This window comes from Pseudonaja textilis, chromosome 4 (assembly GCF_049901715.1).
Source record: "Pseudonaja textilis isolate UNSWEBS1 chromosome 4, rPseTex1.2, whole genome shotgun sequence".
In the NCBI taxonomy this organism is placed as follows: Eukaryota; Metazoa; Chordata; class Lepidosauria; order Squamata; family Elapidae; genus Pseudonaja; species Pseudonaja textilis.
In genome coordinates, this window is record NC_141993.1 from 27,544,387 (window position 1) to 27,556,950 (window position 12,564).

The following is a 12,564-nucleotide window of genomic DNA, read 5'->3' on the forward strand; positions in this document are numbered from 1 at the left end:
CCCATACCCTCCTTTTGGCTTGGATGGCCTGCAGTACCCTGCTGGCCAAAACAGGGTGTAGGAGGCTCGTGCAGCCCCCTGTGCCCCATTTTGGCTGGCAGAGTGCTGTAGGAGGCTATCCAGGCTGAAAATGTGGTGCAGGGGGTCTGCAAGCAGCCCCCACACCCCATTTTGGCTGGCAGAGGCACTGTGGGGTGGTCTTTCGCTATTTCCAGGCCAGCTCCATGGGCCAGATTTAAGCACCTGCAGGCTGGATCCGGCCCACAGGCCTTGAGTTTAACACCCCTGACCTAGAATAAATAAATACTCACTAAACCTGGATGATCTCATCCTTGACAGGGGGAGACAAAGACTTCCAAGAACAAGAGAAAAGAAACTGATCTTGGCAAAGACCCTATCAAATAGCTATGATTAATTATAGCTGGGTGTTCATGTAATTCTCTTGGAAACTTCCATGTGATGGAACTTTGATGCAGGCCTACCGTGGGTACTGCATTTGATCGGCTTTGAAGGCTTCCTTCTCCATCATTTCTTTGGTGTTCCTTGACTGACTGGAGAGATATGCGATACTTCCCCACCCCCCCTCCTTCTGTCTTCTGTTGTTAAGTGTTTCTGAATGTCACTATGTTCTTTTCTCATCTTCCTTAAGATGAGTACAGTCTTAAGTACTCATGCTGGAAGTGATTGCTACTTCCAAGTAATGTATTTTGTTCCTCTATTTACAGAGGGAGGGAGAGGGAAAGGGAGAGAGAGAGGGAGGGAGGGAGAGAGGGAGGGAGAGAGAGAGGTATTCTTTAGTAAGCTCAGAAAAGCCATAGAGTTTGACCTTTCTGCACGGTGTTATTTTTCTTTCATTGGAAAATGAAATTATTGAATTTTAATGTAACTTTCTTTGATGTTGGCACTTAACACATTGTAAAAGGCAATAAGAGCAGAAACGTTGAATTCAATTCCATGAGGCTTTGCAGCAATTTTCTTACATTTGTAACTCTGAATACATAAGGCAATGGTTTGTCTTATGCCACAGCTTCGGCCCATGTCATTCTGGATTTAGAATAACTAATGATACTCGAATTAAACTCATCTTTAAGTCAGGAGATGGGAGGATAAGTGGTGGGAGAGTTGCTTTTGACATTTCTCCTTGCCAAGGTGTGTTGGAGATAAAAGGCTGTTGTACAATCTCAGCTGGATCCTCTTTCGCAACCCCTCCTTGCCCCCCCCACAAACCATATGTACCCAACATCTGGGCCTACTTGAGATTCACATCTTTTGTTAGCTAGGAAAAGCATATCCAAACAATGTTTGCAGATGCGGGAATTATGTGATTACCTCTTGGAAAAGTTTATATGGCTGGGAAGGATAAAAATCAAAAGCAGAAGACAACCCGAGGCAAAGTGGATGGATTTAATTACAGTGACAATTGGAACACCCTTGGAAGACCTCGAGGACCAAGATGGAGACAGATCCTCCTGGTGAAAATGTATGTAGTTGGGCAGAATCAAGAACAACTCGATGGCTCATCATTAAATCAAATAATACATGGTTTACCGTGTACTACATAATTTTCATATGGAATCAGTTGATATGCTAGTGAATAAATTCATTTACATCACTTTCTTCAAGTATAGCATTTGCCAGATTTGGATAACTTATTTGCTATGTTGCTTTTTCTCAGTAGGAATGCTTTCTCCCTATCCCAGCTTCAAAACAGATTAAATTTCATTTGACAATTCGCTGGGTTGCAAGAATAATTTTGGTCCAGTTGCAGGCAAAGCATAACTTTTAACTAGAAGAGTTCATAGCATTATGAACTCTGCTTTCCGCACTTCTACTTTTCCTTGCCAAAGGTTGCTTGTTCAACATTTCATATCTGCAAGAGAAAGCCCTTTCTAGTGGGGGGGGTTGAACTTTGCAACTCTGAATAACATTATGCACAGAATCCTTAAGTATCTCCAAGAGTGCAGGCAGCTGCATGAAAGCTAAATCCAAAGTATGCGTATCTTCAGATATGTTATTATGTAAATTGACACATGTAGTAACATGACACACCTTAGACTATACACCGTAGAAAAGAATATTTATAGCTCAGTGTTGAACTGTGGGGTCTTTGGTGCTCTCTGAGCTTGGTGGCTTTCTTGCAGTCATTTCATTACCAGACTAGGTGCAATGATGATGTTAATGAAACATCTGCAAAAAAAAAAAAAAAAAAAACCATCAAGCTCAGAGAACACCAAAGATTCCACACTATATACCCTATCCAGAATAACTATGGGACCAATCCAAGTATTTTAACTAGAATGGGGGGGAAAGAAAGGCAGGAAGGAAGGAAAGAGGAAGGAAGGAAGGGAAAGAGAAAGGAAAAGGAAAAGAAAAGAAAGATACACAATCTATCCCAAAGGATCAACAGCCATTACCTATTCCAGTCATAATATGTGGGACAAGTGATAATAAGATAACAGAGAAACTGGGAAAGGAGAGGATCAAGCAAGGTGAAGCACAGCAAAAATATTCTTTTGGAGGGGGAGTGCAGTTATTTAAGAGCAGAGAAAAGAAACACGCATTCTAAAGTCAGAATGGGACAACTTGCCATGGCCAACTTGCAATGGGACAACTCACTGCAGGACAATTCAACAAATACAAAAGTTAAATTAATTTCTACAGAAACGTGGTCAATAATAATAAAATAAAGCCAATCCAGAAATACAAGGGTTACAATAATTTCGATGAAAACATCAGCCACCAATAATAAAAGTAAGTGAATGAAACCATTACTACAACATTGACTTGTCCAGCAGCAAGTTGTCCCGCATTGAGTTGGCTGCAGCAAGTTGTCCTAGACTATGGGTGTCAAACTTGTAGGGTTGCATTGCCATCACATGGTGTTTCGTGATGTTTTTCCCATTTGCGGAGCTGGGGTGGTTGTGGCCTATGCGTGATGCATCCAGCCTGTGGGCCACCAGTTTGACACCTCTGTCCTAGACACTTCTAAAGCAGTGAGGTTTTTAAAAATGTTGCTAGAAATATGATTCTTCCCCTAACAAATTACGTTCTGGAATAGGGAATAAATCAGAATAGTTTATCTAAATCAGAATTTTGGTGCAGTGGACTCTTTTGGAGTCTACTGAAACCTACATACCCTTTAAAAAAATATTCCTCGACTTAAATTGACTCATAGTCCTGGATACAGCTTTAAAACAAGTCAGACAGTGACTATGAATGCTATCATAAATATGTTTTAGAAGATCAGGTACGTTGCGGGTAACAAAGGGGTGAAAGATCTAACATTCAAAATTTCAATAATGGACGAAATAGCCAAGTCATGTATGGGAAGCAGAACAACTATATTTTTAAAAGAGAGAGAGAGAGAGAGAGAGAGAGTGAAAAAAACATAAACCACGTGGTAATACTACCTGAATGCTTGTAAAAGAATTTACACAAAGGATAGTACATAGATAAATACTCTACACCAGGGCTGTCAAACTCCTGGGGCCATGGGCCGGATGCATTACAAGCTGGCTATGCCTATGCCCGATTTAGCAAACATATGTCATATGATGCCACCATGATGACGTGAGTTTGACACACCTGCCCTAAACATGCACGCATGCGCACACACACCGTTTTTGGACCTGAACATTCCAAGATTCTAAATACCATTCTTTTTCATTTTCTGCGCTCTGGATAGATTTTCGATATTAAACAATAGCATTGACTTTTTTTTTTTTTTTTTTTTAGCATTTGGCAAAATTCTGCTTATCTGAAGTGGAATCATCTTATTTGCAAGCATCCTCAGAAAACCTGTCCATTGTCTAAGCATTTCCTCCTAGCTTGTGTGATATTATGTGCGAGATAATGGCAGCACACTTGCGTGCTTTACAATAGTATAGTTGTCCTCAATCCACTTAGAAAGAAAACAAAGAACAACCTAGCTGCCTTCCCTGCATTTCATTATGAAAACCGCTGGGAACAGAATCCACTTTTCCACTCATGTTTGCTCTATTTTCAAACAATATAAGTAGGAATGAAGCCCAACTGATATTCGCTCATGCCCTACATTATTTTTAAGTGAAAATTGATCTCACTTCTGAACAATTCATACTTTTGGTACTCTTGATTTTTCTCTCTCTCTTTCTTTTTAATAAAACCAATGCTTTCATCAAACCAATGCTTCTTAAGGTAATAGGAGCAAGAAGGATTCTGGAAAGAAGAAGAATTGTCAAGACAAAAATGAACCATTTAGTCAAGATATAAATGAACATGTACTGTGATGGCATTGCAGAATGCAAATTGCACATATTCAGAGAACTGCACTATCAGTGAAATACCTGTATTGATATGTGCTTCAGATAGTTGACAGATAGATATAGATATATTATAGATTATAGATAATAATGTCGGCTTCCAATTAATCACAAATCGAACTCCTAAGCATTCCATTTCCTCAAAGATCAAATTTATTTAGATACATCATCTGGGCACAAAGTGGTGGAAAGCCAGTACTAAAAGTTCTTGTGCTTTCCATCCCCACTGAAAATAAAGTTTCTCATTTTTTAAAAAACAATATGTCACACTGCCCAATCAGGATATGGCTGGTTGCTTAGTGACTTCTCTCCTCCTCCTCTAGCCAGCCTGCCATTGGAATGTATCTGACCTATCGGCTAACTATGTTGTTTTGGCTAAAGACTCCATCTGCTCTCCCCTCTTCAGCTCCAAACTGTGTCAACCTGAACTCATGTGAGAATAACCCATGGTAGAAACAACCCCCCTCCCCACCAGAAAGGAACCGCCCACCACTCGGTCTGATTCAGGCCTGACAAATAGATGATTCATAGGTAAGTACTGTAGATAGATGATAGATAGATGATAGCTAGCTAGCTAGCTAGCTAGATGATAGATAGATAGATGATAGATGATAGATAGATGATAGATAGATGATAGATAGATGGTAGATAGATGATAGATAGATAATTCCACAAATAATATCTCCTTACTCATAAGAGACACTATGGAACGTGAACAGAAACGTCCAAATGCCATCTTATTTGGTCTCGAAGACACCAACGAATCAGACAACATCACCAAAGTTTGTGATATCATGAGCAACTCAAATACAACAAACATCTCTCCTGAAGATATCATTGAAATAACCAGAGATGGCACTGGGTGCAAATACAATGATGGCTCTGTGGCCCCAAGATTTTGTAGACTTGTATGCAAAAATGAGCCCAGCAAACACATATTCATTCATACAATAAATGCCATTGCAAAAACCAATCCCAACCACAAAAAACTTTGCTCAAGACCAGACTTATCCATATTGCAAAGAATCTGCTCCCGGGAACTCCGTGCAGAACTCAAAAACCATCTAGACAATGGAGAAAAGAATCTATACATTGACTAAAGAGCTGATAGCATCAAAAGAAAGTCACACAAACCACAACTCCATATCCAACCCCACTCCATCCAATCCAACATTACTCAAAATTAGGCATGCACACCCCTAACTACCTCTATCCCAACCACAATTGGCCTTAAATGCAAACTACTCAATGCAAGAAGCCTTGTAAATAAAATACCTGAATTTCTCCTCTTGGCTAAATTTGACATTATATTTGTCTGTGAAACATGGCTCAACGCATCTCTCCCTGACTCCTTTACCACAGTAAGAGACTATCATGTTTACTGATCAGATCATGAAATCCATAGAGGAGGTAGTGTTGCTATCATCTATAAAAAGTCCCTACATCTAAAAAACATCCAAGTTACCCAGGAGCTTGCTATTCCTGAGACAATCGTCTGTGAACTGTCCTTAAATATCGGTTCATTTCGGTTCTTACTATATTACAGAACCCCTGATTATGACCTCGAACCTGCAAAGAAGCTAAATACACTACTAACATGGGCAGCATCCTGCCCGCACGCTTTTATCTTTCTTGGTGATTTCAATCAACCTCATATTAACTAGACCCTAAACGAATGTACAACTGAACCCATACATGCAACCTTCTACAATGCTGTAACAAATCTGGGATTACGACAACTAGTAACCAACAACACTAGACTTAACAACTGCCTTGATCTCATCTTCTCAATAGTTTGAATTCAATTAATGGAATGCAAATTAAAGAACCCTTTTCCAACAGTGACCACAACATGATTGACTTTTGTCTCAACATATGTCCACACAAAAATCATCACAACGATGGAATCCCCAATAATAACTTCAAAAAATGCAACTATAATCTTATAAACAATGATCTCTCATCCCTTAATTGGCAATTTCTATTCTCTGGATGCAATACTGTAGAAAACCATTACAACATATTTTTACTTGAAGTCAAAAGAGTTATCAAACTATATGTATCATTAACAACTCCCAAAACCAGAAAAAACAAATTACCCATAACAATAAGGAAGCTTCAATCCAAAAAGAAATCACTTTGGCAGAAAAACAAATCTGGTCATGTTGCCAACTTCAAAAGCCGATACAAAAATTTATGCCACTAGATAAAAACTGAATGCACCAATTATCACATTAAACAAGAAGAAAACCTTCTATGCATATATTCCACCCATGCGTTTTACAATTTTATAAACAACAAACTAAAAGACTCAAGGTCCATCCCACCCCTGTAAGGACCTAATGGTAAAGACTGCAATGACGACACTATTAAAGCCAACCTCTTTAACACATTATTTGGCTCAGTATTTGTAAACAGCAATGGATCATGCCCAGTATTTCCTAGCCGGACCACAGACAACTACAATGATCTAATACATATTGATTTTACAGAAGTCAATGTTGAAAAAGCACTGCGCAATCTAAAACCATCCCTATCTATTGGACCGGATGGAATATGTGCCTACTTCTTTAAAAAGCTATCCACTGCCATAGCAGAACCTCAGCTTAATCTTTGAAAAATCTTTCAGGACCAGCTCCTTGCCAAAACTATGGTTACAAGCCACGGTCATCCCCATCTTCAAAAAGGGAGACCTCAGCCTAGTTGAAAATTACAGACCAATCTCTTTATGCTGCATCACCTGTAAAGTCATGGAATCAATTATTAACCAATCTATCATCCTCCACTTAGAAACAAACAACCTACTCTCTAATAAACAATTTGGTTTCAGGAAAAAACTATCATGTAATCTGCAACTCTTACACTGAAAAAACATATGGACTACACAACTCAGTCAGGGCAAAGCAATAGACACAATCTACAAAGACTTCTGTAAAGCCTTTGATTCAGTGGTACATGACAAACTACTCCTAAAACTAAAATCTCACAGTATCTCTGGACACCTGCATAACTGGATAGAAGCATTCCTGTCAAACAGACAACAAATGGTCAAAATTGGGAGCATCCTATCAAATTCTATACCTGTCAACAGTGGTGTCCCCCAAGGCAGTGTTCTAGGACCAACTCTTTTCATACTCTACATAAATGACCCCTGTGATCATATCAAGAGCAACTGTGTTCTCTTTGCTGATTATGTAAAGCTATTCAACAGCACAGACAATGCTGCTACCCTTCAAAAAGACCTTGACTATCTATCAGAATGGTCAAACAAATGACAACTTCAAATCTCAAAAAATAAATGCTCTGTCCTACATATTGGCAAAAAAATCAGAAAATAAAATACAGGCCAAATAGTCAAGATCTTGTTGATGATCCAAACTCTGTCAAGGATCTTGGAGTACTCATCTCTAATGATTTAAGTGCTAGAGCCAAAAAGGCGTTAAGAGTTGTTAACCTAATCTTATGTAGCTTTTTCTCTGGTAATATTACACTAATAACTAGAGCATACAAAACATTTGCTAGACCAATACTCAAATACAGCTCATCAGTCTGGAACCCACATTATGTATTTGATATTAACACAGTTGAGAAAGTCCAGAAATATTTCACAAAAGAGTTCTCCACTCCTCTACTCATTGCAGAATACCAGACTCGAAATTCTAGACCTAGAAAACCTAGAACTACGCCACCTTCGGTCTGATCTAAGTATAATATATAAAATCATAGATTGCAATTTCCTACCTGTCAATGAATACTTCAGCTTCAACCATGACAACACAAGGGCAAACAATAGATACAAACTCAACATTAACAGCACCAAAGTTGATTGCAGGAAATACGACTTGAGCAACAGAGTGGTCAATGTCTGGAATACTCTACCTGACTCTGTGGTTTCTTCCACAAACCCCCCAAATTTTAACCTTAGACTGTCTACTATTGACCTCACCCTTTTCCTAAGAGGTCTGTAGGGTACGAGCATAAGCGCGCCAATGTGCCTACTGTCCCTGTCCTATTGTTTCTTTTATTTTTTTAAATTTTTCTTATATGTATCTATCCATGTATTCATAACTATGTTTTTACTTATGCCTATTATCTTGTAAGCGATTGACAAAAATAAATAAATAAAATTAAATAGATGATTGATAGATAGATAGATGAGAGAGAGACCGACCGACCGACCAATGGTACTAGTAGATGATAGATAATAGATGATTGATGGGTATGTAGGTAGATAATAGATATCAGAGTATTTATTGTACCCTATGATTATCATACCTTATGATTCTCGACTCTTGGCGAATGTATCTTTTCTTCATGTATACTGAGAGTATTTATACCAAGACAAATTCCTTGTGTGTCCAATCCCACTTGGCCAATAAAATATTCTATTCTATTATCAGAGACAGGAAACTGATGAACTTCCTTAGGGTTCTTGAGACTATAACTCCCAAGGAGCCTAATGGTATAACCAGTGAAGGACTGTGGGAATGAATATTCAGGAAACAAAATAACAGTGTTAGAAGGGACTTTGGACTTCTTCTAGTCCAAACTCCCGCTCAGGCCTATAACCAGTGGTGGGATTCAGCCAGTTGGCACCAGTTCAGGAGAACCGGTTATTAACTTTCTGAGCAGTTTGGTGAACTGGTTGTTGGAAGAAACCATTAGAGCAGAGAACTGGTTGTTAAATTATTTGAATCCCACCACTGCTTATAACCCTAAAATATTTCAGACAAGTGGTAATCCAATCTCTCTTTAAAGCCTCCAGAGTTGGAGCACTCACAACTTCTACAGGCAAGTTGTTCCACTGATTAGTGGTTCTAACTGTCAGGAAATTTCTCCTAGCTTGGTTCTAACATTCTTATCTTCACTTTATGTGCCTTAAATAAACTTCACAAGAGCATGAGTTGGACTGGAAGGCTGATTTTTTTTTTTTTAAACGAGACAATGAAAAGGAAGGACAGGAAATATTTTTCCAGCTTTGGAAATTCTTTTCTCCCAACTTTTCATTTTTGCTGCAATTGCTCTGGGATTCCTTGCTTCTTTTTTGCCTTCAGCTTATTACACTGAAAACAGGACATGATTGAACGCTGGGCAGCCCAGGCCTTAGTATCTGAGAAAGTTCGGTTTGAGTAAATTGACTATAGAATAGAGATGACAGCATCAGTCAAAATGTAGTCTGGATTAGCAGATCCATTCAAGTATTCGTAAATGCAACAAATTATTTTATAAATTACTAAAATAAACACACAAATACAATTTGAAATTGTTGTCTTGGGTCATTTCCCCACTATTTTGTATACATATTTTCTCATATTTTGTATACATCTTTCCCTAATATATGTGTGCTTCTTTGCAACATCTCCTAAAATACATTTATTTCACTTTCTTAAATCTGTCTTTTTTATATATTTATATAATTCCTTTGGCAAATATGCATTTTGTGTATGCAGCTTCTTCAAATATGCATATTTTCTATTCTTTTCAATGTATGTTTTTCATGTACAATTTCCCCACAGACATCATTTTGAGCCAAGAACATGTTTTGAAGTGGATACTAATGAAAGTTAGCAGTGCCTTGACAGATTCTATTTTGGGAAAATCACACATTTCTCTTGAAAATAAATATGTGAAACATTTAAATTTTCAAAAAGCATCTATTGACTTCGTCATTCTTAAAATGGCTAAATGAATGGACAGTTCATGAAAAAGGTAGGAGCCAGATCAGGATGACTGCTCTACATTCAAATAACCCTATAGTTCAAACTAGATGTGGCATTTTTTTTATAAGTGTTGCTTCATACCATATGGTCAGATATTATGTAGTTATGCATGTAAACTGAAGAAATAAATTAGCACCATGCCACAGCTTTTTCTCAGAGAACTGTTTTTAGAAGTTAGTGCTGCATCAGATCTAAATTACTGAAATAGTCAAGGAACACCGACCTCTTAATCAGTGTAAAGAGTGATGGAAGAAGACCAGTTAAAAATGGATGAAGAATAAATATGTAATTTTATTATCGAAAGAGAAATGCTACTGTTATCCACCCAACTTGAGGAAAAGTTGATTTTTACTGACTGAACTAACAAACAGTTTTGGAGAAGGTGCTAAAAAGTGCTGTGGCTACTAAATATATCTTAGCTCAACACAAAAATGCAGTTGCCTCCAACACATAAGCATTTGTGACTGATAACGCAAATGTGAATTATGTCACGGAACATTCAACGCACCATCTGCTCCAAGAAAGAAAAACAGCTGTTGGTAAATGTAAGTTGCAGAGTTGACGGTGTGCAATATGTTCAAATACTGCATGGAATAAATCAGTCAGATGTTGAAGATATATTGTGCTCCAGAAATTATTCATCTCTTGATTGTTGTTGCTTGTAAAGTGTGCAAAAAGGAAGTACTCAGTACAATTGGCATTTACATGACAAAGGAATCAAATTTTGAGCGGCAGGTTAGAGAAATAGCAATAATGGCTGTTCACGAGGTGTGGTCAAGAAAAAGCACAGCTATAAATATTGAAGATCCACATGATGTTTATATGTGTTACATGTACATGTTTGTTGCATGTGCATGAACAATGCACATAAAAACCAGGCAAAATTTTGGCTGCACTGTCACAAACTTGCAGACATTCCTGGAAATCATGATACAGATTAATGGCAGTGGTAGTGAATTTTTTAAACCAGATTTATTTATTATATTGGGAAGTTTTTTTTTCTCCACCCAGGAGAGGCTGGATAACAGGATCAAAAATAGAATCAGTTAACAGAACCTTTAGCTCTTTATATGTTGCCTTGGAATTTAATTAAAACTGTGGGAAGCTGCAAAGGTTGCACAACCCAGATGAAATGATTGTGTAGTGGAATAGAGCATATTTACACACACTCTTTAGCTGCCTCACAACTGAGTGAGTGCAAACATGCCCTACCCTACCCAAAGCGGACCTCAGTTGTTCAATTTTCTCTCTTTTTTTTCTGAAAGAATTTCTAAGGGCCATTTTCTATCATCAAATGGAAGGAAAACGGGCAAAAAAAATACTGAAGAATTCTTTGTTTTATGATGGCTGAAGAAATGAGTCTAATCTGTGCCTAAGGCTCCGTGGCAGCCACAATGAAATGAATGGGTGACATGTTGTACTCTAAAGTAGCTTCCAGGAGTTTTGAAGAAGCTGGTACGGTGACATTTCCTTTCCTGACAGATGACATGCCACCTTTTGAAGCAATCATGTCACACTCTTACTTTATGGAAAACATGGCTAACATGCTCGAATGTTATGCTCCAGTTTGTCACAGTTGCAAAGAACGATATTCCTCTGTTAGTATATATGCATGCTTCTATAGCAGGGGTGTCAAACTCAAGGCCCAGGGGACTGGATCTGGCCTGTGGGGTGCTTAGGTCTGCCCCGCCGGGCCACCCTGTAAACAGCGAAGGACCGACCCATGGTGCCTCTGCCAGTGAAAACGGAGCTCAGAGTGGCTGTGCAAGGCCCAGCTGGGCTCCGTTTTGGGCTGCAACAGCCTCCTGCAGCTCTATGAGGATGCCGTGAGGCGTGTGCTCCATTTTGCCAGCAGAGGGCTGCAGGAGGCCATCGTGGTCAAAAATGGAGCCTCAAGTGACATTTATCTGGCCACGCCCCCTGGCCATGTGGCCCCCCCACTCCAAGATCAAACACAACCCTAATGTGGCCCTCAATGAAATCAAGTTTGACACCCCTGTTCTATAATCTTATCGACCATCTCTGACTTAATCAGTCTTCTTTCCTCTCTGTGTTTCTTTCAGTTATGTTTCTATTCTTCTTCTTCCTTCTCTTGGATTCTTACTTTTGTATTCATTTGTCCCTTACCGACCTATGAAGCTAAACCTGGTGGCCAAAGAAGCCATTGGCCAAGTGTGGTGGCCAAAGTAGTCCTTTTTTAAAAATATAGTTTGAGGGGATTATTTAAAAATTTGTTGTACACTTATGAAAGAAAGTTGGATGTTTTTATGTTTTGTTTGTTTTTGTTTGTCTTTAAAAACCAATAAAACTTATTTTTTTAAAAAAATTGTTGTCCCCATGAATCCTGAGCAATTTTCAGAATATTTTCTGTGCTCTTGGCTTTTTAAAATGGGTTTCTCTCTCTATTCTTAAAATCTTCTTTTCATCTTCCTGTTTCCCCGTTTCATTTTTTTTTCTGTAGAAAAGCTGTTTGATGTTTATCGGCTGTAAAGTGTTTAGCCAGCATGGAGGCTTTTTCAAGGTCATAAGGTGCCAGAAAAATG